This window comes from Dermacentor variabilis, chromosome 10 (genome assembly GCF_050947875.1).
Source record: "Dermacentor variabilis isolate Ectoservices chromosome 10, ASM5094787v1, whole genome shotgun sequence".
Lineage (NCBI taxonomy): Eukaryota > Metazoa > Arthropoda > Arachnida > Ixodida > Ixodidae > Dermacentor > Dermacentor variabilis.
In genome coordinates this window covers 42,634,263-42,660,338 of record NC_134577.1, presented here as the reverse complement: position 1 = coordinate 42,660,338, position 26,076 = coordinate 42,634,263, and the positions used below count along the sequence as shown (strand labels likewise).

The window sequence follows — 26,076 nt, the reverse complement described above, 5'->3', positions numbered from 1 at the left end:
GTGGCGAGGAGAACCGGCACGGAGGCGTGCGTGTGTCGTCGCAGCCGGGTCGTGGTCCTACGGCGCGCGCCGGCGCGCTCTCCTAGCGTCACTGTGGCACGTGGCGGCTGCAAGGCTCGCGTCTACGCGCGTCCTGAGGCGCGCGACGCTTGGTGGCCGTCGATGAGACGTGCTTTACCAAATGTCTCGGAGGCGCTGGCGTCAAGCGGCGTCTGCAGCTATGCGGGTAGCAGCTGAAGCTACAACCGCAATTGTATTTGAAGTATAACTGACGCTTTCAGAGCCGGACCGGCTCTCCTTCTTCAAGGGTGGTGAGGTGGCGAGAGGCGTGCAGTAGCGCTGCTTGTACTCGTGTGTGGTCGTTAGACATGGCGCGCGGAGACCTTGAGCAATCCTTGGATCTGTGTCGAACGTTCTCCTTTGAAGGCAGAGTTTTGTCTCGACAGGTTTACTACCGTTACCTTATAGGTTCATTCGATTTACCTGCAATTTCTTAGACCAGCTGGGCGAGCGCCCAACTCGCGGAAAGCAAAATTGTTGGACACTAGCCTACACCGGCATCAGCGCGAGCCGCTACAAAGGCGCTGCAGCGTTACTTGCTAATGTAGCGGATAGTGTGACGAATTGACACTGTGCGGCAATGCATGACGCTGTATGGGTCAGCGGCACATTGACACCGTGTATAACTGTGTGGTGCGTTCACCGACGGCGTGACAGCGCCCACACGGAAAAAAAGTTTATATTGTTCATTCATGCCTTCTTTTCGTGCCAATTCTTCGCCTCCTGCTTCCCCTTCACAAGTACAGGGGAACCGCCCGGAGGTATCTTGCAGTTATCCTGCATGTCTTTGAGTTTATATCTTTCTCTTTAAACTATAATTAAAGAAAAAAATCGAAGTGACAATTAACTTCTCTTGTACAATACTGAGCTTTAGCTTATCCCATGACTACGTACCGTTTTAAAAGTTAGCAGATTACCGCAGCCGTGGACGGCAATAAGCATAGCTGGTAGCGACATCGTGTGACGCTTTGTCCAACTACAATACGTTTGAAGCACTTTCGCGTACGTCGGTGTTTTCGTCGAAGGAAAACAATAAAAGGAAGTGCAGGCTCATGAACGTGCCACTTGCACGCTCATGAGCGCACCAGCAGTTAAGTGAAATCTGGTACGCCAGTGTAGTAGTAGTATTGTTTGCGAACTGGTTAAGCATTGCGTGACACTACGGTAATACTTTAATGCATAAATAATAATATGGTAATACAGAAGAGAGTCAAAAAAGAGCTCACTGTCCCGGTGAACGATCATGCTTTGATGATCATATTTTGAAATATATGACGTCACACAGACCTGTTTTCGCCGTGCTTAAGCGCCACATTCAAATACATATTTATCTGTATTCATAGGCATGGTATATCGAGCCTGAGTACACCAATAAGTATGCTCTCTCTCTTTCTTTCTCTCTCTCGCTAATGTCATTGATTGTTTGACGCGACCGTAGCTCATAATTACTGTCTCACACCGCGCAATAGCATTTCGTAGATTTAGTTCAACGTGAACTGATGAATTAAGCCTATGCAACCCGGAGTGCAGTATGTTCAAGCCAATATATACAGTATATACACAAGTGAGCCGCACTCGAACCTTTGACAGGTCCTAAATTGCTGGGACCTGTTAAGAGTTCGCAAAAACTGAAAGAAAAAGAAATGCATAATAATGAAAAAGTTGGGATCGTTGGATAGAGGGTGGTAGAAGTGAGACAGAGTTGCAGGTGGAGGTGGCATGTGCGACCGTGAACACTGGTTACCGAAAACGCAGCTTCACTGGCGTACGCTGTAGGCGGCTTGCTGCAGGCCGCAGGGTGAAGTGCATAGAAATGCGAAGGATCCTGTTATAGTGTGAGCAGTTCACACAAACATACACAAACACACACACAAAAAAAACGAATATTTGAACACTTGAATTACGATTCATACTTATGAGCCGATGAGAAGACATTTGGCGTTAGTGTTTTGAAACGAGGTTAGGGCAGCCATGCGAACAGACACAACAACCGAAACCTGCCTTCGCCGCTGCTTACGCAAGGGTAAGTAAAAACGCACGTACAGATAAAGAAAAAGAAAGAAAGAAAAAAGGAAATGTGAGTGAAAGATAGCTGGAAAGACCGGGTAGAGTTCAAGGGAGAAGAGTGCATTCGACGTGGCGAGAAGGCGAACCAGAAACGGAAAACCACCGCCCGTCGCAATCATTTTGCCGACTACTAAGTCGAACAACAATAGTTCGTTTGGTAGCGGGGGCTGCCGGAACCAAATGCCGCCCGCCGCGCCACCGGAATAGATTCGCTTTCCTCTCCCCTTTCATCTGCCTCCTCTACCCTGCCCGGCTTATTTTTTCACGGATGTTCTGTTCATCCTACTATTCCTCTCACGCGAGTCGCGGGGCGTTCTTTTTGCCCCGGCAGTTTTGACAGTTATAATGCCGCAATAATTCAGAGCTTCGTAAATGCGGGAAAAGATTGCGCGGACGCTTTACAAAAACATGGATTAATAATAATATTTGGGGTTTTACGTGCCAAAACCACTTTCTGATTATGAGGCACGCCGTAGTGGAGGACTCCGGAAATTTTGACCACCTGGGGTTCCTTAACGTGCACCTAAATCTAAGCACACGGGTGTTTTCGCATTTCGCCCCCATCGAAATGCGGCCGCCGTGGCCGGGATTCGATCCCGCGACCTCGTGCTCAGCAGCCCAACACCATAGCCACTGAGCAACCACGGCGGGTAAAAACATGGATTCCACCACTTCTTGCACACATCTTAATATTTTTGAGGTTCCTGACTCGTTTCTTTCTGTCTATCTCCCATAAGTGAACCGCACAGATTTTGCACGAATAGTCCTAGTTTCCCTATTTTTGCTTCGAGATGGACGGAGGCCTATAAACGAAAAGGAGGTACGCGTTTTAAATACGTAGGGACGCAACTAGGCTAGCATGTCTTCTCAATTGGAATTAAAAATGAGCGAAACCAGAGGAAAATGCATATTGTAGAAGGATGGAAAGACAGAGCGGGGCGAAGGGGGCGCCGTTTTCTGACTCGCCTATTAATCGATTCGGTTTGTACGAGATTCGATTAATTCCGCACGATTCGATCTCAGGTTTACTACACGCTGTCCCATCCACTTAGAGGCGATGCGTACAGCTAGTACAGTGCACTTTTACAGTGAACATCCAGTTAAAACTTATAGCGATCAATCGCAGCAGAGATATGACATGAAGGCGTGCGGGCTACACTCGCTTGGACAACTGTCTGCATGGCGATTCATGCGATACCTTCAAATAAAGTTGACTAAGTATCGTACATGCGTTCGCGTCGCCACGTTTAAGTGTTCCCATTGAGAGTGCACCATACTTTGCATCTGTGTGGGGGCTCGACCCGTCGGTGAGTTTCAAACTAAGAAGAGATGCAACATAAAGCGAAGAAGACAGCATACCACGTGCCTGTCGCAGTGCTCCTCATCGCAGCCACCACTGTACTGCTCAAGGGTCGCTTTAGCAGCCGACGATAGACGACAGTTAATCTTTGATCTCGCGGATCAATCGAATATGCAGGTGACGCTTTCCATCACTTGGGTCGTTTCATCGGACCCTTGCTTTTTTTTTTCGTAGATGACAGGCAGGGGGCCCACCGGCATCGTTGTCGATCGCTTTTGACGAAAATATTTTGGTTCCAGCAACCGCGACCTTAAACGCGATCCCGCGCACGAGAATGTTATTTTTTTTTTCGGCATATAGGCTTCAATAACACTTTTGGCAGTGATACGTCACCCGGAGCGCGATTGACTTCCGCGGGGCGTTGTAATACCAACTTCCAGTGCATGCTACGTAGCTGCGCCATCCTCGCACCTATAAGTACGAGTCTATCTTCGATGCAGGTGCCGTGCGCGCCAAGTATACGCGAGAAGACAAAGGGGCCCTCATTGAAAATGACGTTTCGCTTTTCCTTTGCATGTATAACAGTTTCTCCCCCGAGCGCCCTCTATCGACCTTGCCTGCCTTCTTCGCCAGACGGCTCTCCGACTCCTGCCCTTCCTTCCTCCCCCCCCTCCCCCCTCCACCGCTGCCGCGCAGCCTTGTCCGTTCGACATTCCCCCGGCTTTCGGTCTTATTCTAATCGGCCTGTCCCTGCTTCGCGCCGCACTCCATCCCTCCCGATCGCCGAAGCGTTCGTTCCGCGGCCGCTGTCGCTGCTGATCTTGATTCATCATCGAGTGAGTCCGGCGCGGATGTGTTTTTTTTTTTCTTCTTCTATCTCGGCTCCACGCCGCGCTCCTTGTGACGCGTGGCTCGCGCGCCGCTTGTTACCGGGCGCATTCCTCGCAGCGCGCACCCGAGCGCTACCGCTGCCGTTGTTGTTACAGCCGCGCTGCCGTACAGTCGCTGCTGCTTCTTGTGTCTTGCTTTATGACTCCGCCACGTGCGCCAGCTCAAATCAGTCTGAGCTCCTCCCCCTCTTCCAACTCCCCCCTTCCTCCTCGTCCTCTCACTTGTCCTTCACTCCCTGAGCTCCCTTTCCCTCCTCCCCTGCTTTTATACACCCGCCCCTCCTTAGCAGAGCACCTTCTAGACACCTTAAGCCGTACTTCGCTGCCCTGTTCAGCCGCTTCTCTAGTTCGAACACACGCGTCCGACCTGCTGCCACCCCCCGCCTTGCTGTCGGCTGTCCTCTCCGTCTCTCCTATTTTATTGCGCGCGCGTGTGTACCTGTGTATTCGTTTCGTTCGTTCGTTTGCGTTTTCAATCGCGAAGCGTCCTCGCAGCAACGCCAGCGCTGAGACCGCTTACACACGTGGCCGGATTTCACGGCGCGCGCGCGCGGCTTTGTCATTGCTTTCGGTTTCAGTTCTTTGCGGCACGACCCCGCTCGCGTGTCCATTCTCTATCGCCTCTGAGACCGCTTACAAGAAAAAAGAAATTAAGTGTAGAAAAAGAAGATAAACAAAGTAAAGTGTAACACATTGACTGTCTCGAAGGTGTTCTCTGTGGGGTTGCCTATCAACTTTATTTCCTCCACCTGGTGCCGTGGATGAGTAGTACGCTTGTTCTTCTCATCGCTCTCACTTCAAGTGTTCACTGTATCTACGTGCAACAGAGGGCTCCAGCGAGCCACGCTCACTTTGCCATGCTTTGACGCAGGACTTCCTTTCGTCTGTCCGTCTGCCTGTCTCTCTGCTGCCGATGGCTTCTCTTACGTTTCTGTATCTAAGAGAGCGGCGGCACCACCTCTTCCCCAGTTACCCGCATTTTCGCTCTGCGCCCGTTCTCGCCCCTGCCCTCCCCCCCACCCCGTCCCGTCCGCGAGACCCCGGAACCTTTACCCTCCGCGCGACGCGAGCGCATATGCAAATTACGTAGCGCGCAACTCAGGCGATCCGCGTCGCCGGCCCGCCGTCTCCTCCGCGCGTTTGGCGACCGAGAAGGACGCGCGGGCGGCAACGAGCGGCGCTGTGGAAGCCGTCACCCTCCTCACCCACTTCGTCGTCGGCCTCTCCCTCCGTCTCTCTCTCTCTCTCTCTCTCTCTCTCGTGCTTGGGTCTCTCTGTCGGCCTCTCTCTCCGGCACGTGCTCGTGAGGCGCAGGTGCGGGAACCCGGTAGCGCGCGCGGTGACTGCCGCCGCTACCGAGAGGAGTTTTTGAGGCCGATTGCGTGAAAGGTTCGTTATCTTCTCGCCGAGTGTGTGCTTCTATCCCCCTGCCCCCCCCCTCCCTACACCTCGTCACATCCTTTCGTTGTCCCAGCCGAACCCGCTTCTTTCTTTTTTTGAACTCCTTTCTGGCCTTCTCCTTCATGCTCGCATGTTATTATCGTCAGGTTTGTTTTGCGAGTGACCGGGAGAAGTCGGCGTATATATGCATGTTTCGCAGGCGCTACACGGTAACGCCGTCTCGTCGACTCCCGCCCGTCTCGCGCGGCTTGCGTCGAATCTGTTTTCGGTAACGATGTCTGACTTCTTTGCCGTTTGAGCACCTCCACTTTCTTTTTCTTTCTTTTATGGTATGTTATTGGACCTGAGGTCAGAGAGCAAGATGTATGGACACTTTCGGTTCGTCGGGACTTATTTTTTTCTTTTTCCCCGTTCGGAATCAGGCTTGAGAGACGGCCATATCCAGCGAGGAAAGTGAGTGTTATTTACGACGCGTACGAGGCGTGGCTGTTGTCAAAGAGTGTGCTACGTCTATATCGAAACGTCGCGCGCGATTGAAGCATGGAGAGACGGCGCGTCGCCGGTGTAAACTCGCGTATAACAGCATCTCTAGCAACCCGCCGTGGTTGCTTAGTGGCTATGGTGTTAGGCTGCCAAGGTGTTGGGCTGCGGGATCGAATCTCGGCCACGGCGGCCGCATTTCGATGGGGGCGAAATGCGAACACACCCGTGTACTTAGATTTAGCTGCACCTTAAAGAACCCCAGGTGGTCGAAATATCCGGAGTCCCCCACTACGGCGTGCCTCATAATCAGAAAGTGGTTTTGGCAACAAAAGCCCCGTAATTAAATTAAACATCTCTAGCGATGGGTACGGGCACTTAGACAAATGCCTTAGGACTAAAGAACTTTGTCATTATAGTCTTTTCTCTGTAGTCTTTGTCTGAAACTGTCTTGAGCTAATGTATGAATTTAGAGAGGAGGAGTGGACGACGCCGTATAATAGGCACCAAAACCTCCTTATACATACAGATAAAGCAGAAAAAGAAGTAGAGCGCAGGCAGGGAATATACGAAAGGTTATCACGTTTCCCTGTTGCAGGAATCGAACGTAGGGAGCTTTAAAGGGCCGAAGTGCGGGATCGCACCTTCGAGCAGGCGTCGCGGCTTCGTTGGCTCCACTTGGGCACCGCTGGTAGTCGGCGTTGAACGACTAAGGCGTTGATGTTAACGGTAGTAGCATAGTAAGTGGGCCACTGGGGATACTCATCCTGGTGGTGACTCGGCAGAAAAGACGATGGGCTTATATCCAAAGCAAATACGCGATAGGCGCCTCGCTGATCGCCATGAAGCTCTCACTGCCGTCAGCGTCCACGACTTAACTATCTATAGAACCCTGCTTCGCGGATGTTTCAGCTTCTCCGAGGTAAAGTGAAATTTAGGTAAGTGTCTCACTCCACAAGTTGCCTAGAACACACGAATTTCCGCTTTTTCTTTGGCCAACTAACCGCGAGAGGTATTAATGGGACCCACAGCGTTGTCTAAACACTCGCTAACATTAAATTTTACAGTTCATTGATTTTACGGAGAGAGAGAGAGAGGGGGGGAATGACAAAAGGGGAGGAAAGACAAGGACGTTAGCCAGTGCAAGTACCGGCTGGCTATCCTGTGCTGAAGAAAAGGGTAAAGAAAATAAAGGCAGAAAGAAGAAAGAAATATTCTATGTTGAAAAGTCCATTTATTGCGGTCTCTGCTCTCTCGTAATAGTTGGGGCTATGAATCAAATATCGTGCGCTGGCGACTGTTGGCCGATCACCAAGCACACGCTGCGTGATGCGCTTGCACTAATGGGCCTGAAGGTTCTGCCACTACCGTTGGCGGACAGGTAACACAGTTGGCAGCTTGTCCTCGGCGTAGGCGCCAGCGATGTAACGTGGTGTACGTGTTCCGTTATAGAATAGACGCTGAGGAATCCTGACCGGATGTAAAATGGAAGTTTATACTGTTGTGCTCTGACGCCGCGCTAATGGAGCCAATAGGCTAATGGCTTTCTACAGGAAAACGCTATTCTGTACGAATACGCATATCGTCTGATGGCTGTTGGTATCGGGTAATCACAATTTCACACGTCGCTCGTTGGCATGCGGCCAGTTGATCAGACGTAGACCGCACCGCAGACGCAAAGATAGCTCACCGAAGAAACACTCGTGAATTCAGGGAACCCGGAACACCCAACAGTCGGCACTGGAGCAACACTTTCGTTCGAAAAAAAGAGCCGAAAGTTGGGTAACTTGGTGTATACAGATCCATCGTGGTGATGGGATGCGCATACGTGAGTCCATCTTTTTAAAGATTATTTATTTGGGTCGTTTTTATAATATCTTTTTGTTGCGAGTAGCATGGTTTCCTTGTTCAAACGTTTTTGCATGGCTAAGGCTTCCCTTGTTAGACCATTGTTGATCATTTTCAGTATTCATCTTCCTGTAAACCCTTTGTTGTGTAGCTGCGCATAGTTCTCTAAAGCTGAGTGTATGCGAGAGGCATTCTGCGTATAGCACGCTATAGAGATGGTCGTGCGAACGAGGACAACACTACAGTTAAGAAGAAGCTATTAATATATGTATATATATATATATATATATATATATATATATATATATATATATATATATATATATATATATATATATATATAGTGCTGTCCTTATTGGCGTGATAATATGCATTGTAGTTAAGTACTACGCAACCAGCGCAGCTCAGCGCGTTGTTAGCGCGCTATATATGTGCTTAGTACGAAGCGCTTCAACAAGCGCGCCTCCGGTTATTAGCGCCATGCCTCGATTATGCACGAAAGTTCACAAATTCCTCAACGCAGTGGTCGTAAACGTAATCAAATTTGCGCACGATGTTCGTTCATATCTCAAAGATAGTAAAGCCCCCTAAACTTCGTAAAGTAGCGACACTCTCCTCCTCCACGTTCTCTCCTCCTCGTTTCTCCTCTCTTTCACGCTCCCTCCTCGACCCTGGCGCCTCCTACACTGCTCTAGCGTAGCAACGGCGCCAACATGCGCTCCTCGCCACTCCGTTGACGCTTCTCGAGCAAAAGTGGCGCTGATGCACGGCGCGAGGGCCCACGTGATGCCATTAGGCCAATAGCGACGCGGCGTCGTCCTCGGCCAGAGCGCGCGAGGAGGAGGCGGCATTGTTCAAAGCGTGGCACTGCTTTACGAAGTTTAAGGGGCTTTAAGAGATAGAGCAACGCAGCGGCACCTGGCGGCGTGTTCAAAATGCGTAGACGGACGCAAACGAAGGGAGTCTTCAAACTGGTCAGCTTTGTTTGCTGGAAACAGTGGTAACACGGCCCCAGGTTTTTTTTTTCTGCAAGAAATTATTATAAATTATTATAAACTCATTACTCATATGCCTTGGTGGCTCTGTGCCTATGGCATTTTGCTACTAAGCAGGAAGTCGCAAGTTCGACTTCCGGTCACGTGGGCCCCATTCCGACGGGGGCGGATCGCAAGAAAGCTCGTGCACCGCCCTCTGGATGCACTTTGAACAAGCGCAGGTGGTTAGGAATTATCCGGAGCCTTCCAACACATAGTTCTGTGGAACAGTGGAATTCCTTTACCGCTAGATATTCTTGAAGCTAACGACTTTGTAGCTGCACTGTACCCGTCCACTTTTGCAGTTTGAGTCTTCATGTGTTGCTGACGTGACATTGCGATTGCTACTGGTAATATTTCTGCTTTAATCACTTGTAATCATGTGTGGTGTAACACCTATTGCTTGGGCCAATTGATGGCCTGCAGTATTCCGAAATAAATAAAGGTAGATAAAGGTATTCAACTCACTGCTCCGCAGAGATGTTGTCTATGGTTCCTCGGTCTGGATTCAATCTCGGTGTAAAAAATGTTATTAGCCTGATTTTTATGATTAACTCTCGTGAAACTACGAATAATATTATTTCATCCCTTAAAGAAAATTTAGAGTTCATTTTGTAAGTTGCCCTGTATATGAGAGTGGAATAAATAAATATACAAAAATACGATTCAGTGTCTTGCACTTGGATAAACTGTGTCCGTCGTAGGTGTGGTCATCGTATCTAATTTCACTCGAAGTCAAATGATAATCAGTACCGGATGTCCTTTTACCTGTAATTTTGATGACACAGGCAGTGATGATGGGGAGTATAACTGGTAGCATTAGATGTAGTAAACATTCGGCACTATGTTCTGAAAAACGAACGTTCTAATTCTGGAAAACAGCAGGGCCGAAATTTTTGGCAGTGCGAAGGTCGCCCAGTCAAGAAAGAAATAGGAACGCTGGTCATGAGGCATGGGCGTGCTACAATGGAGAGGACTATGCACCGTGTTCAGAATATTTGGCTGCGTTTCTTTATTGCTATCAGTGAAACGTCACATTTAGGTTTCTTTTCATTCAATTGCAGCAACCTCGCCTTCAGCAAGGTGTCGCACAGAAGACAGCAAAGGTGAGCTTTTTACATAATTTAAGACGGTTGCAGTTTCGCTCCCACCTTCACAAACGTGCATCGTCTCGATTGTACTCCTCCACTCGACCGTCTGGAGCACAGCGCCACCCCTTGGCTGTCAAATGCCGCTGCGCAACTCAGTAATGTGCCTCGGGCATTGCCTATACGACGAGGAGTCGCTCCAGAAAGCGCACCTTCACTATTGAACTCGAACGGACGGCGAGGAGCGTAGTGACCATTGAAGTCGCGCGGTGGCGTTGCCAACAACTTTCTCATAAGACCCCTTGAACTTCGTAAAGAAGCGACACTCTCCTCCTCCGCCGTCACTCCTCCTCGTTTCTCCTCTCGTTCACGCTCCCTCCTCGACCGTGGCGCCTCCTACACTGCTCGAGCGTAGCAACGGCGCCAACATGCGCTCCTCGCCACTCCGTAGACGCTTCTCGAGTAAAAGTGGCGCTGATGCACTGCGCGAGGGCCCACGTGATGCCACTAGGCCAATAGCGACGCGGCGTCGGCCTCGGCCAGAGCACACGAGGAGGAGGCGGCATTCTTCAAAGCGTAGCACTACTTTACGAAGTTTAAGGGGCTTTACTTTCTCAGACGCTTTAGCAGGCTGTGCTACAAATGAACTGGATATGTGCCGCTTTTCAATGAACATCTTTCGCGTCAACGGTTTAGCGAGCTGCGCTATCAGTACACTGAGTATGTGCCGTTCTTCAAAGAACCTCTCGCCAACTTCGCTCACTGGGTATGCGCCACTGGATATATATGCGGCAAGCGAGGGAACAATCCTCTGCATTCTCGGGCATGGGCGCGCCGCGCTTCTCGTCTCGGAGGACACGCGCTGACTTTTCGGCATCGCCACTTGATGGCGCAGCGTGTTCAGATAGAAGGGCGAAGGAGGAACCCGGTTACCCGCACGACGCGTTCCCGAGCGTTCGTACGCACCGGCGCGCCATGTAATTTGGAGGCCACTCGCAGGCTTTGCAGTGGCGGCGCTAGATGGCGCCACGTATTCCTCGGGAAGCGCGAAAGGATAGTCTCGTTGTAGCGCACGCGTCATACATAACTTGTTTCTACGGTGGCAATACGTTGTGTCGCCTATATTGATTCGGTGTTAAACGAATTGATGTCGACATTCATTGTGAGTTAGGTTCTGCCTAATTTTTTCATGCTGTTATAAATTTTAGATGCTTGCACCCTTTGCCGAAGTCACGAGGGCGAAAGGAAGGAAGGAAGGGACCGGATAGTCGCAGGCATATCCAACCCTGTCTTTTTTGTCATGGTCACGCTGCGTAAAACGTTCGCGATACAGTCGTGGGATGCAGTCGGGCGACTGCATTCGTTGATACTCAAAATGGCTGCGGCCAGTTATGCGATCATAAACGCTACCCACGGCGAAGCTGTTCGTTTGTGATTAAAAGGAAATCCTTCGGCCACATCCTTGTCTCCGGACGTGGTTCGAGCCATGCGACTTGAAACTACATATGCATCTTACGGCTGCAGGTCAGGGGATGGTTCGATATCATATTTCTCAGCCGACAGAAAGTTTTTTCTAATTAGTTTTGCCACCTTTCTCTCCCTTGTGCTTTTTTGTCCTCAATATCTTTCTTTATGAAAAGCTGCACGTAGGTACAGCTACATACACGCCGGCAGTATTTTCTGAGCTTCACCGAAGCACCTTCTCTCTCTTTTCCGTGTTACCATTTCTTGATGAAGTGTATTCGCACGCCATATATTACTGCAAGTATACACAACCGTTTTATAAGTGATTTCACTGCGTAATCAGCCGAATGGATAGTAGACGAGAAAATGTAATTTCGTTTGCGATCGCCATGTGTTATAACTACAGCGCGACGGCAGTTCTTGTGAGTAATGGCATTGTGCAGCTCGGCTCAGGTGCGATGAGGCAGTTAAAAGCGCGATAGGACTTCCTACAAACATTTTTTTTTTTTTTTACTTCTGGGAGCTCTGGTGCAGCGATCGTTCAGCCATCATGTGAAGGATGGGCATTCTACCTGGATTTGTTTAAGCTTTGGGCTTGTGGTTTCAAACGTTCTTGGGGCGTCATTCATTACGCTTCGTCTTTCTAAATTTCTGGGCGATAACTGCTTTTCCAGCACAACAAGTCAGTCAGTGAGGCGCCGCGCAGAGGTGTGTGTTCACTGTGAATTGTTCCACTTCATAACGCAATACGTTGTTGATATTGGTGAATGTGCGAAGTCCGCAAAGCCTTCCGGATCCACAAGAACGAAAATGAGGCAAATGCGTGTACGTGCTTTGCGAAGTGCCGGAACCTGGTGGAGTTGCTATTTGCTAGGGAAATTCTCGTTGAACTTGGTTGTGCCTTCAGCAAATTATTCGTGCGTAGTTATAATCACTAAACTAGCGGATGCAGACTGAGCACGTGGGAGACTCAGTTAACCGGGAGCGTTCAATATCGGTGGTTTTTAGCGCATAGAGCAAATAGTAACGCTATTTTGGACAATGGCGAAGACAGAATGGCTTTAAGTTGTGCGGCCAGATTCCTCGTTTGGCGTACAATAAACCTGGAATACCTGTTATACGTAATGTCAGTGAACCAGTAGTCTTACAAATTGATGTGTGGTGTCACTACACCGAAAATGGCAGAAATGCGGCGTGAATTGCTGTTGTAGACATTTAGAAGAAACGAGTGCTACTTTCTGCTGTCCCAATGGCGTCTGCAGTTCGCTCTCAAATGAGCCTGATAGTTTTCCTGCTCGAGAACTTGGTGCATCGGCGCCTTAGTGAAACGGGCTGTTATGTATACAAGAACAAGCGAAAGCGTAATTTTTATATTATAGAACATACGACTGATATCGCATTCAGTAGAAATTTGCGTGTGACCGTCGATAAATTGAATAGTTGAAATCGCCTAGGCGGGGGTGGGGGTGAGGGGAGGGGGTTCCAGGGCGTGGCATGCATACGCCACTGAAAGAAACTTTATATGTACTCGTGACGCTTCGGGAATGACCTAGTGCGTTTTCACAATCAGAGTACCTAAATCTACGTTTATTGTACAATCAGCTACGCTACGCTTGTCTTCTTCTTCTTCTTTTCTTTCTTTTTTTTGTATAGAGAGAATTGACTCACCGGCTCATGTGGTTGTAGACATTACCAGAAACAAACTGCGTTTTCGCAGTGGCTAACGTGGCCCATCGAACTTCTCGTTGAACTTGGTTGTACCTTCAGCAAATTATTCGTGCGTAGTTATAATCACTAAACTAGCGGATGCAGACTCAGCACGCGGCAGACTCAGTTAACCGGGAGCATTCAATATCGGTGGTTTTTAGCGCATATATTTTTCTAGCTCTTTTATGTCCGCGCACTTTTCGGGTGTTTGCTGGTATCCCGAGCGATGGACCCCCTGTCCCGGAGATAGTGCCATATTTATTCCTCAACCACGCACATTAGAATAACCTGTTCTTGGGCTAGTTGGTTAGTACTTGACTGAGCCGCTGTAGCGCAAATAAAAAAAACGAACAGAAAGAACACTAGACGGGGCCCCACCTGTGGTGTCCGCTTATGCGTTCCTTCTGTTCGGTTATTACTTGCGCTACCATGGTTTCATCAGGTGCATTATTGTTTTCTGCTTAGCGGATGACCGGTTGAGCATAAGGAAGTTGACAAGCGTGTCAATTTGCCTGGCTGTCCGCACTTTTAATGCAGTTTTATAGGCCAATTGGAGAAGCGATGGCCCCCACAAACGAAACGGGTTGAAAATATGTACTTACGGGCCTGGAAAACTGAAAAATCTTGAAAGAATCGTTGGATCAAAGGCGGAACGTTTTCTGTGCAGAGCGAAGCGCAGCTTAGAACGCCAGAGGTAGCTCGCCCGTATACGCGAAGCAGGACAACGTCGACACACAATGAAGAGCTTTTGAGAGTCCGCAAACTTCTTAACCGTAAACCGGATAACCGGGTTACCGGAGCCGTGTACCGCAGCAGCAAGGATAGACATGTAGTGACGATTTTTCTAACTATAATGCGTTTCAATTATATTTTTTTTTTATCACGTAAGTGTTATCGTCTAAGGAAAGTGGTGAAGCTACTGTAGATTAACGATTACGTCGTTACCGACGCTTTACACCAGCAGTTAAGTGGAATGTATAAGTAATTGCAGTATTAGCTCTTTATGCTCTCTCGTCAGACTCTGCGTCACCAGATGTCGTTACCTCCTTTGTTGCGGCCACACACTTGTCCGCAAACTCGGCAAACGTGAGCATCTTTAGGGATAAGGTAAAACTGTCCAACGAACGTATAGCAGTGGAAGCTGACCGCGTCATTTACGTGTGCGAAGAAGTGTTAAGAGAAATACTTTCAGCAGGAAGAGTTCGATTCTGTGTGGAGTGCGCGCGCGGTAGATTCGTGTCTCTGGGGCGTGTCTGCACATAGGCTGCTTCGATTGTGCAGCCGCGGACTGTCCGCAAACCGTCCGGCTATTCCTCTCTGACTAGCTCTAGCCGAAGGGTACGTGACGGTCACGTTACCTAGCTGCCGGGTACTGTTCGAAGTTTCACCCCCAAAAGCGTCGTGAACGGAAGTCACTCTCCTGGCTGCTGCCGTCGTCTGCTCGCATCGCCATTCCATTCACAGCCAGCACGCCACTCCACCTCCGCTAATTCATTAGTGCGGCCGCCGAGATGACGCAATCTCGGAGGCCAGCCAGGTCGCCGACACAACTGCAAAGCCCATTGTTGGAGAGGCAAAAGGTTACGTTGAGCAAGGCGTTTGTTGTGCTACGTGAAACAACCGCGTTGGAACGCTGCATGCAATGCACTGCTGCGTTGTTGTTGCGTTCGAGTGTTGCCTAGGCTAAACCGCGACCGAACTGGCCTCCGCGTGCGATCCTGCCTTGCGGCATTTGCAAGGGGAGCGTCTGCCACCGGCGACAGCCGCTATCTGGGAGCGCTGTGGGCGAACCTTTGTTAGAAAACCTACATGCAAGTTCTGTTAGCGCTTGCATGTAGAATCCCTCATCTTTCTCGCTAGCTGCGAGCGCGATCGCAGGCCCAGCTCTGCGGAAAGATAAGTCGAGCTGCGAATAATAATAATAATAATAATAATAATAATAATAATAATAATAATAATAATAATAATAATAGAAACATGCAGGCCCGCGTTTGACTACACGAAATATTAGTGATGCCCGCATTTTTTTTTCTGTACATACGTTTGTCGTAAAAAAACACAAGTAACAAAAAAGAAACGCTCATCGTTTCGGAAAGACATCGAAAAAGACAGTTCATTTACAAGTGCTTGCTGACCGGTAATATAGCCGGTGCACTGCAGAACAATTAGAGATAATCCCAAAACCAGTGTCACATTGATAAGCTACAATGGCACTTACAATTGACTTTCTTGAAGCTGCGTTTGCCCCAGAGACGCAAAGTACGACCGAGAGTACTTTCTTGGCGGCAATTGCTGGCAAAAGCTAGCGCTTTCTCATTTTTTTTATCAGTGGTCACGTGGTTGATGAGAAGCAGTCTGATAATTTTTTCCGAGATAAGTCAGGCCGACCGTATCCCATGACCAATGTTCGCGCTCTCTGGGCAATCGAAGACCAGTCAATTGTCTAGGCACGGGAGCTGTGGGTTTTCTGCTGGTCTTCTTTGCGCTCAGCATTAAATATATAGGACGGATATTGTTTGAAGGCACTTGGCATGGAGCCTGGACGCAGCTTTATGACATGGCATTCATCAACATAATCACTTTGAAGGAACTGCGCTTGCTGCATACAGTGGTCGATGGCGACTTGCCATTTATCGTAATGTTCTCTCTTGTCTTTCTTTTACTATTTCTCCGTTTAGAACACTGCACTTCTACGACAAAGAACTGGTGAAAAGACACGTCAAACGTCTTACCAGGTGGGGATTTACAAAGCGGCACGGAACAACATATCATGATTGCTAATGTCAGATGCGTGGCCGAGGCGTTGACCCTATGCTGACACAAAACACCGGAAGTTTTTATAATCAGTAGCCACGCACACTATTGTCCCTCACAGCGTAATGTTAGAGCACAGTGTGTAAATACGCATCGTGGGGTTGAAAAATGAAAACATACAAATGTCACCATACAAGTATAGCGCGACGCGTGCCCAGCATGACGCGACCCATTCTTCGGTGGCCGAGCCTCAGCAGCTTCTCCTACAGCTGGGGTAGCTGAATTTGGCGCGTGCTGCCCACGCGTTAGGCGCTTGGACAATTCACACACACACACACACACACACACACACACACACACACACACACACACACACACACACACACACGCACACGCACACGCACGCACACACACACACACACACACACACACACACACACACACACACACACACACACACAAAATCAGATTTTGGTTAAAGAAAAGCAGAGTTCCTGGACACCAAGGAAAACTTCGCAATTGATTCCTAAATGGGATGGCGGACAGTCCCAATTGCAGCAGATGTGGCGTAGAAGAAACGACCAAACATATACTTGTGTGGCTGCCCTATATACGACGATGAGAGGAGTGTCCTTCGTACAGCTTTGGAGCACTTAGACGATCCTCCTCCTCTTTCAGTTCGCTTTCCCGCTTCCCCAGTGCAGGTTGGCCTACCAGGCTCAGCCTGGTTAACCTCCCTACCTTTCCCTTATTATTTATGTCCCTCTCTCACGCACCATTAAACCGATTACCACAGCCTGTGGGATTCGTATACGTATACCTGTATATTAAAAAAATCTTCTTGCCAAAAGCTGATAGAAATGGCAAATACAGATTGCTTACATTCATTTCTGTCGCCTAGCTGAAAGGAATATAAAGGCTCTCTGCTTTAAGGCGAAATAGCATCAATCGGTTGCGACGTTTAAATCAGCGATCTGATTTGTCGATTTCGTCTGTAGTGCAATTAAAACCAAACCCGTGTTGTTTACACGGTCGAACAATATGAGTCTACTGATTATATCGTTCTCATACTGAAATAGTAATTATGTCTATTTAATTTTGATGGACACATAACATTTTAAGCATGAGATGTTAAGTATGAAATGCTCTTAGCTCCTCTTGTCGGCGACCTTCGAGTGACATTGAGCCAAAAGGCATAGCCGTTATTCGGGCGGTCAGACGAGAGCATCCGGGCATTGTTCCGAGAACAAAATTACGTCATCCGGGCAGCCAGTAAAAACTCAATAATATGCTTTCTCTGGCTCCCCAACCCTTTGTTTAAGACCGCGTTACATACATTAGTTACTGCCCAAGCAAGTTACAAAAATATTGCTTCCGAGTTCTTACTAATGTTTGTTCGCAATACCACTCAAGCTGCAACTTCTAGTATGCTGTTCTATTTTTTTTGTCATTTCCAATAGCGACGTCACAAAAGGCAGGTAAAGTGCACCATACACTTGATTGTCATATTTTGGCGCTGACTGTGCTCTTTTTAACGCCAGCGGTCCGTGAGTTCCGCGGCGAGGGTTTTTGCGCCGCCTCCTTCGAGAGATGGCGCCACGCTGCGTGACCAGGCCGGCAGCGTCCGGTCCGCTCGGGTAGTTGTGAGATGGCTGTGAGTAATCGTCGTAATTACTCTAACCAATCTGCTTTGCCGGTAGCCATTTCATGCTTACGTCTACTCTCGATTACGGGAGAGCCAGCACTTAATGTTCTGTTTCAACAGCTGCATATAAAAGCGCGATAATAGAATTTTTGTGTAGCATGAGAATGTTCAGTATTTTCGCTGCATAGGTAATTAATGACAACTTAGCGCCATAACATGAAGAAAAGGGTCGCGTGGTCAATGACTGCACCCGTACTTTTATACTGGGAAGTAATCTTTGTAAATGAAGTCGACGTGCTATCGTGCTCAATATGAGTTGCAACATGGCATGTGCACGTCAGCGCTTTCAATAATAAAGGTGACAGGTGACATTTTTTTCGTAAACGGATTGCTACTAGTAATCGGAAAGGTGTCCAGCAATTTTTTTTTTCACTCCGAAAGCGGCTCAGAGATTTCACTGATCCGGAGAGCATCGCTGAATTGTTTTATTAATGCGTAACACGCAGGAGGATAGCGCGTCCCCATTAGATCATAGGAGGCGCTCGCCAAGCATGTCAACGTGCTCGCTTGCCCTCAAGGAGTTCATAACTCGAAGTACCGCTCAGCGGCGTTCAATAGGACATTAGCGCTTTCGTATTCACACCTCATAAGTGCTTAGGTGTCCTTGGATTTCTTTAAAGCCTTGGCTTAAGTTCGCTGGGACATCCTGTACAGTGCATAGGTATAGAGTGTTTCGCTCGAGCGATCACAGCAGCGAGAGTGCGGCCCCGAGAAACTTCCGGTCACAGGCCTTATCAGTCACCTGCGCCGGAACGCAAAGCGTGTTTTTAGGTTCTTCCACTGTGCGGAAAGTCTATTTTTAAGTTTTTAGATAAAAGACATGTGCATTGCGCCTTAATATTTATGCATAATGTTTTTTTAGTATAAGTTACGGCAACTTTGCCTTGTAAAATTGGCGTTATGTAGAGAGGGAAAGTGTTGAAAACCTGCGGGCTTAGGTTTTAACGCACACTTGCTACTCGATATTGCCGGCAATGTCTTTCTTTCTCGCTAAACTTGGCGGGCTACGTCAGTAAGCGAAACCGGCAGCCGTCCGGGGCCTATGCGAGACCGATGAGAGAGAGAGAGAGAGAGATTGTAGAAAGGGAGACGCGCTCTTTTCTACAGTCCAGCCCCTATGGCTCAGCGCCCTGATTGTTGGGGCTTGAAGTTCGGTGCCAGATTGGGTAAGGGAATGAGCTCGTGTCAGCAGCAGCTGGCAAGTTTAGGAGTAGAAATCCTGATTTATTTAACGTTTGTACACGTTCCACGGGTGCACTAGTAAAATAGATCGGCCTTCTGGACAAATTGTTCGTTATACATTTCAAGTTACGAGACTACGGCAACGGATAAAAAAAATATTTTAACAAAAGCTTCACGAGAAACCTGAGCTTCGACTGAGGTTGCTCAGGATAGCTTGCACTCATCAGTTTTGAGGTGATCGCTGAGACTATTAATCCGTCAATGAAAACGTGCAATACCTACTTCGTTCACTGTGATCAAACAGCTTATCGCGGAAACAATGAAGGCAAGCGTTAACGTACTTAGCGCACATAACATTACATATCGCTAACACACATACTTGATATACCAACTTAAATGCGCGTTTTAATGTTGGCACAACGTGACGTAAGACGGCATTGATTTGAAAGTTTGCCATTAGTGACGGAATAAAACTAAAGGTTGCGTGCTTCTGTTTCGCCGGCTTATCGCGGCTCGCCGTTGTCTGTTTACCAGCGGTGACGAATACCGGAACTTTGACAGGCTATATACTCCGGTTCATACTAAGCGTGCAGTGACGTGGAAGCTGCGCAAGAAGTTCCGTTTCGAAATGTACAACTCCGCGCGTTCCGTCGTCAAGCTTATAGCGGGTGCACAGGCTCGCACGAGCCCAGCGCAACCGCGTGACGCTGCCGCGACGAAACAAAAAACCCGAGAAGGAAAAGCAAAGTGATCAAGAGTAGTTGTATAACACAGTCTGTACATTTATCAGGTTTAAAACCTTTACATTTCGTGGTGCGAACATAGGTACTTCAAGAAGTAATTAAAATATGGGGTTTTACGTGCCAAAACCACTTTCTGAATTGAGGCACGCCGTAGTCGGGGGCTCCGGAAATTTCGACCACCTGGGGTTCTTTAACGTGCACCTAAATCTAAGTACGCGGGTGTTTTCTCATTTAGCCCCCATTGAAATGCGGCCGCCGTGGCCGGAATTCGATCCCGCGACCCCGTACTTAGCAGCCCAACACCAAACACTAAGCCCAACACTAAGCAATCACCGCGGGTATAGGTACTTCAAGGAGCCTTGCTAGCCTCCACAGCATCACACGCTATGTATGAAACACAGTATATTGTCTATGTAAACAGCAAAAGTGGTCTTATACCATATGAATCTGCAGCGATATTTCAGTTCAAAACGCTCCATGACAGCGCTGGATATGTGGTCCGGCAAGCTTCCGCTATGGTCTCATTGTAGTCGAATTTGCAAAAGTATATATCGGCAAACTTCAACGTCTGCTCAGGATCCGAACTCCTCTACTGCGTCAGCAGCAGGCCCTCAAAGTGAGACATCGCCTTCGTCTCAAAAAGCGAGAACTTCTTCCTGGCGGCGTTCACGACGTCGTCCGTATGAGAACATTGCTGTTTGCTGCCTCCGAAGTATACGTGCTTCTTAGCCACCATGCACTCTCAATCAGCGTGGTGCGAGCTAAGTCGTCGCTGTCATGGTCATTATCATGATGATCGTCGTTATCATTGTGTATTTACGTCGACTGCTGGTCGACGTTACCTCCAGTTACCAAGTTATCTCCGGTTACCCGCCTTGCGCCAGCTGACCCCCATCCTATGTGCTTGCAATTTTTTTATTTTCATTCACACAAACTCTGCTGTCCTCGACGGCGCGTCTTTTCTCTTGGCGCCCATACTCTAGCTATAATATAGAGCACTGGTTGTGTGTCCTGCGCATCACATTACCTGCCCAAACTCCATTTCTTTCTCTTAATTCCGAACATAGAATATCGACTACGACGTTTGCTCTCTAATATCTGCCGCTGTCTTACTGTCTGTATGGGTTAGACATATTCATTTCTCATACAAATTACCAAGCGCCAAAGCTGCGTGATGTCGTAGTGGCCAGCGCATGTACCTTGCAACTGCACGGAGGAGGGAAGTAAACTAGGAGGAAGCGTTACGTCACACAGACAGCCTTGACAAACGAAATTTCCTAGAAGCCATTCCCTTAACTTTTTTTTTTCTGCCTCGCCGTGTCAGCCCAGCACGTGACCCTATCGGACTCGGCGTATTGACCGAGAATATTCGCCTGCCGATAGTTCTTTCAACGACGCGTACTTCGGCTGCCCTGTGCCGTAGCTCTTCCTGCATATCGGGCGCACTGAAACCTACGGCGCGCTCTGACGTGACGATCACGTGTTTGGCAGACTCGCTCGGCTTCAGTCGTGTTGAATGCTACCGCCTTGTTCTTTCGTTCCTCCATGTTTGACTGCACAATGTGCAGTGGTATAAATGCAACAATTCACACGATTACGTATGTGCACAGAGACCAATCGTCCTGCCGAAATATAGAAAACCATGTATTTGCCTGCAGGTTGTGAACAGGCATAAGGTGCCTCAGAAATGCTGGCCAAGGTTTCGATGCCGATAGGTCCTACTATCGAAACGTTGGCCAGCCTTTCTGAGGCACATTATCCCTGTTTATAACCTTTATACCACAGTGTGCTACGCCATCTGTCAGCCCCCGTCTTGAGCTTGGATGTATTTGCCTGAGAAACCTTGGAAGATCAAGGGTAATAATTCAGGCCACAAGAGCGTCTGAAGCCGCAAGCGCGCAGATCAGACGAACCCACAACCATTGCCATAGTATAGCTGAACAATTCCATAGCGCTGCGGCCGCTAGGTAGACATTATGCCCAGCGTTTCTTGCAAGTGCAATGTGTGTGGATTAATGACTGCCTCAAAAAGTGAGAACAACTTCTTCCTCGCCATGTTTACAACGTCGTCCGCTACAGCATTGACTGTTGCCTGCCTCCGAAATACACGCACATTAGCAGCTATTCGCCCTCAGTCAGCGTGATGTGCACACAGTCGTTGATACCATAATTATGTCATCATAATCTTTGTTCAGTGCTGGATGAAGGCCTCTCCCAGCGACCTGCAATTAACCTTGTCTCGCGCCAGCTGGCCCGCTCCTATAGCTGCAAGGACATGCGTCGATTATGGCGGATATCATGACGCATGCTAAGCTAGAATGCAGCTCGGATGCAGCTCGGACGAGCTGAGAAGCGCGCTATCTACCTCGTAATGAAACCACTTCGTGTACCCGGCGCACAACGCGGAGAGAGAGAGAGAGAGAGAGAGAGAGAGAGAGAGAGAGAGAGAGAGAGAGAGAGAGAGAGAGAGAGAGAGAGAGAGAGCGAGAAATAAACAATGAAGTACTTGTTTTTCGTAACAGTCTTTGTCCACTTAAGAAGATGAGACCGCCGTGAGATGCGCAATGTTGGCGTAATAAATGTCTGTAACGTTCTTAGATCGAAGTCGCCCGTCCCCGACGTATGACATTGCGTGTGTCGGCAACGATAATGAATGAATGAATAATCTTTATTCCTTTCTTTTTGTACAAGAAAGAGCGGGACATAGCCAAAATGTGCGGTCAACGCAGTTTGAAAAAGCAACAGCCCCGCTACGACAAATGTGCACAACTGTTTATTGTTCTTAAGGCATTCGTTCCAACAGAAAAAAATAAACTAAGACATGCTGTAAACAACAGCAGCACATTATTGAAATGCATATAAATATCAACGGAAATATGTTACCTTCCTTTATTATAAAGCAAAGGGTGCTCAGTGAAACGTGGACAAAAAGACAAAGAAGAAAGCATCACCACCACGACCAACAACAAAAAAAAAAAGATCGCTTGCAGAAACGTTAACAAGAGAATAGAAGCCAACGATAATAATTGCTCACTTTTAATCTCAGTCACTAAGTCAATCTGAAATGTCGCAGAGTCTGTGTTGCTTCCTTTCGTCATTTCCTTCTTTCTGTGTCCTATACGCAGACACTGTGCCGCATAAAAATATAAATTTTATAACGTGGTGTCCTGAAAACTCAACGTAGATAACGCAGTGCAGGTTTTACTGCCACAGCAATTAAGAGCTGTGAGGCGCGTTTGTGAAGTCCAACCGTCATTGTTATCTTGTCGCCAGGCCACCTACTAATTCTCACCTGCACTATCGTCACAAGGTAAGGAAAAACGAAACATTAACCGCTGCCAAAGGGATTCGGACCCATGGCCATGCGGCTATAACCATTTGGCAGCTACAGACGCGCTGACCGATGCGCCCATGGGGCTTCCTTTATATTTTCATGCATGACAGACAGACCAGAAAATATTACAGAGTTAACATCGCTATACACACTCACTCATAACTCGACTAAACCGAGTGCATGCAGCCCGGTGGAAGTTCCTGCACAGGATAGGCACTTCTCACATGTTTCACGAAAATAAAAAATCTGGCATATCACGCGCTTCTGTCATGTCGATCTCGCACATTTAAAATTTCCAGAGGCTGCAGTACGTACCCAGCAACATGAACAGGCCGGATGGAGCACCGCCAGTATTCCTAAACGGCAGAAGCCTAATTGTGTGAAAGCGTATGGAAAAAAAGAAGATGAAAAAAAGTCTCATGCCACTGCACTATGGCGCACCTTAGAGGCTTGATGTAACTTGTGCTTGGCTCTGCTCCCTTCACAGATTCAGAGAGTGGTGGCACCTCCGTGCGTGAGTTTCGGAGGCCGCAGTTAACTTGCAAGTGTCTGTTGCGAGGGCCTGTCCGACCAAAGTCTTCTTGACATTCTATAGATATTGTATTGAGCTTGTGTACTCTCAATAAGCACTTTAAAAATAAGAAAGCCATTGAATTTCACTGTGAATTGCGGTGAAGGTGCTGCAGTTGTCGTAGTAAATGGTTTCAGTGCGGGAATAATCACTGAAGTCTGCAGATCTGGTTTTCAATGTGCGCCGAGTGGTTGGCAAAGTGCCCGAACCAAGTGCGTATCGGTTAAAACCTACCTGAAACCAAACACACTGGGCCCACTCCGCCGAACGGTGGGTCACGTGTTGGGCCGACATTTTGAAGGATAAAAAGTGAAAGGGATGTCTTCACGGAGAGCTGGCCTACGAAATATGACGCTCCCTCCTAGTTTAATTCCTTCATCCATGGTTTCTACTATCGTTAGTTCATGCGAAATAAAATTTCGCCTTTCCTGACATGACGATGGCGCGTACGAGTGCTGCTCGTACTTGCCATATTTATTTCGTCGCGGCAGCATCACGCGCAGCGTGGTTGCGCTGGGCTCGTGCGAGCCTGCGCACCCGCTAAGCTTGCCGATGGAACGCGCGGAGTTGTACATTTCGAAACCGAACTTCTTGCGCAGCTTCCACGGCACTGCACGCTTAGTATGAACCGGCGTATATAGCCTGTCACGGTTATACCAACAGTTTCTTCCGCTGTTTTGTCATCGCACTAATTGCATAATTGAGGAGCGGAGGGATTTGAGTGTGGAAAGATCTCTGCGACCGTAAGCTACTGGTTCATTGTATATGTGGAAGCTTAGCTTGCCTTTTCATTGTGGTAAATGACGTATTATAGTGCGTCATGATCATGACGTTGCATGAGAAAGCGTTTATAGTACAGACTGCGGCTTTCGCGCCCAATTCGCAGATGGGGCGCCACTCACGTTCCAGAAAAGCCAAGTGAAATAGCCGGGAGGATGCCGTTTACAACTATTTGGAGCCAGTAAAACCTATAATCGTCTAACTATGCCTTGAGCCGCATTGTATGCTCACAGTCATTGATAATACGCTCAAGGGAGAGCGAGTTCATAATCACCCCCCCCCCCCCCCCCAATCTTAAAATCAGCTGAACGGCGTGAATAGTTCCCTTAATAGTTGTCATAAAAGCAGAGACACTCATTAACTTCGGTTAACTTTTCTCAAAGGTGACGCGTGGCCGTTTGACGTGTATGCACAGTTGCGCTCTGTGACCATATTTAGCTGGGATGTATTCTAATCATGACACCTCTTGTCTGTTACATGCGGTTCTCGTATTCGCTGATGCTAATTGATGCATAAGAGCTGTTCCTTATCTGTCAGCATTCAGGCGCGTGATACGCGTGCCGGCGATGGACGAGATAACCAGACGTTGGTTGTGGCCATTGCCAGCTATATATATCAGCAAACGACACAGTGACATATACTAAGTTACGGGCACAGGTAACGGCCACCTAAGCTCGTCGTTCTACATGTTCCTGTGATATTTGGGCCAGTGCACCTCGCTGTCTGTTTACATCCCGTTGAGTCACGTTGTGAAGCACTGTCGACAGCTGTGCCAAAGTTTCGTAATTTTATTCCAATCCGTGGCAAACTCCATTTGAAAGAAATTCAGAATGGTAGGGCGATGCTTTGTGCGCGTCTCAGCGGGAACCTAGTAATTGTAGAGTAATTAAATATCAATTAATTGTTGAGTAAGACATGCTACCTTTTTAATAAAAATAGTTGAATCGAGTGGTCAAATCATGTGCGCCAGCTAATTGCTGGCCGCAGGCATTACGAGTAAAGAAAAACTATTCATTCGCCATTGCTGCCGGACCGGAGCACGTCGAACATCCCTTGAAACACGGTAGTGAATTTAGCAAACCGATCGTGTGCAGAAATGCTAAGCACCGTACAAATTACGGATAAAATCGTTTAACCAATCGCGTCCCCTCGTTATTAAATAAACCATATGAAAACGGTGTCGAGATAACTGAGATTAGGAAAACAATACGAGATTTGCCGATTCGAATTGAGTAATTATTTTTATAACGTTCCTTTGGCTAGGGGAAGTCACTGCTTACCTCCTTTAATGAAGTGGTTTTACGTTTTGATAACATTTTCGCATATAGGATGTAACCTGTAAGACATTTATAGACACCTTTATTTGGTGTCTGTGTTTCCGTATGTTAATAGAATGTAATATAATGATTTTTAACCCTTCAGAAATCAAAAATATTTATGTGTATCTGTTATATACTGTATATTCATATATGTCATTTGTACTGACTAAACACACTGCTTTGTAACACGGATTATACATTTCACCTAACACATTTTCACTTATACATTGTCATTGATTGAAGATTGCACGCACTAAAGTGTACAAACTTTATTTTATTATGTCCCCGTTGTCATGAATATGGGCAAGAACCTTGTCAAGCTGCAAAAAAGCAGTGTTTAGTTCTTGTC

The 26,076-nt window shown here is 47.9% G+C and overlaps 1 protein-coding gene across 2 annotated transcripts in view; it reads left to right on the top strand.

Moving 5' to 3' along the window:
• Positions 1 to 26,076, top strand: part of LOC142560412 (uncharacterized) — a 398,440-nt gene that overhangs the window by 155,581 nt on the left and 216,783 nt on the right. Inside the window, exons 1-2 of one of the 2 annotated variants that reach the window (XM_075672506.1) lie at positions 4,199 to 4,263; positions 10,145 to 10,186. The gene's annotated coding sequence lies outside the window, so the exon portion shown is untranslated. Of the gene's footprint in view, positions 1 to 4,198; positions 4,264 to 10,144; positions 10,187 to 26,076 lie in introns of those variants that run through there. The other variant, XM_075672505.1, reaches the window with a different exon arrangement.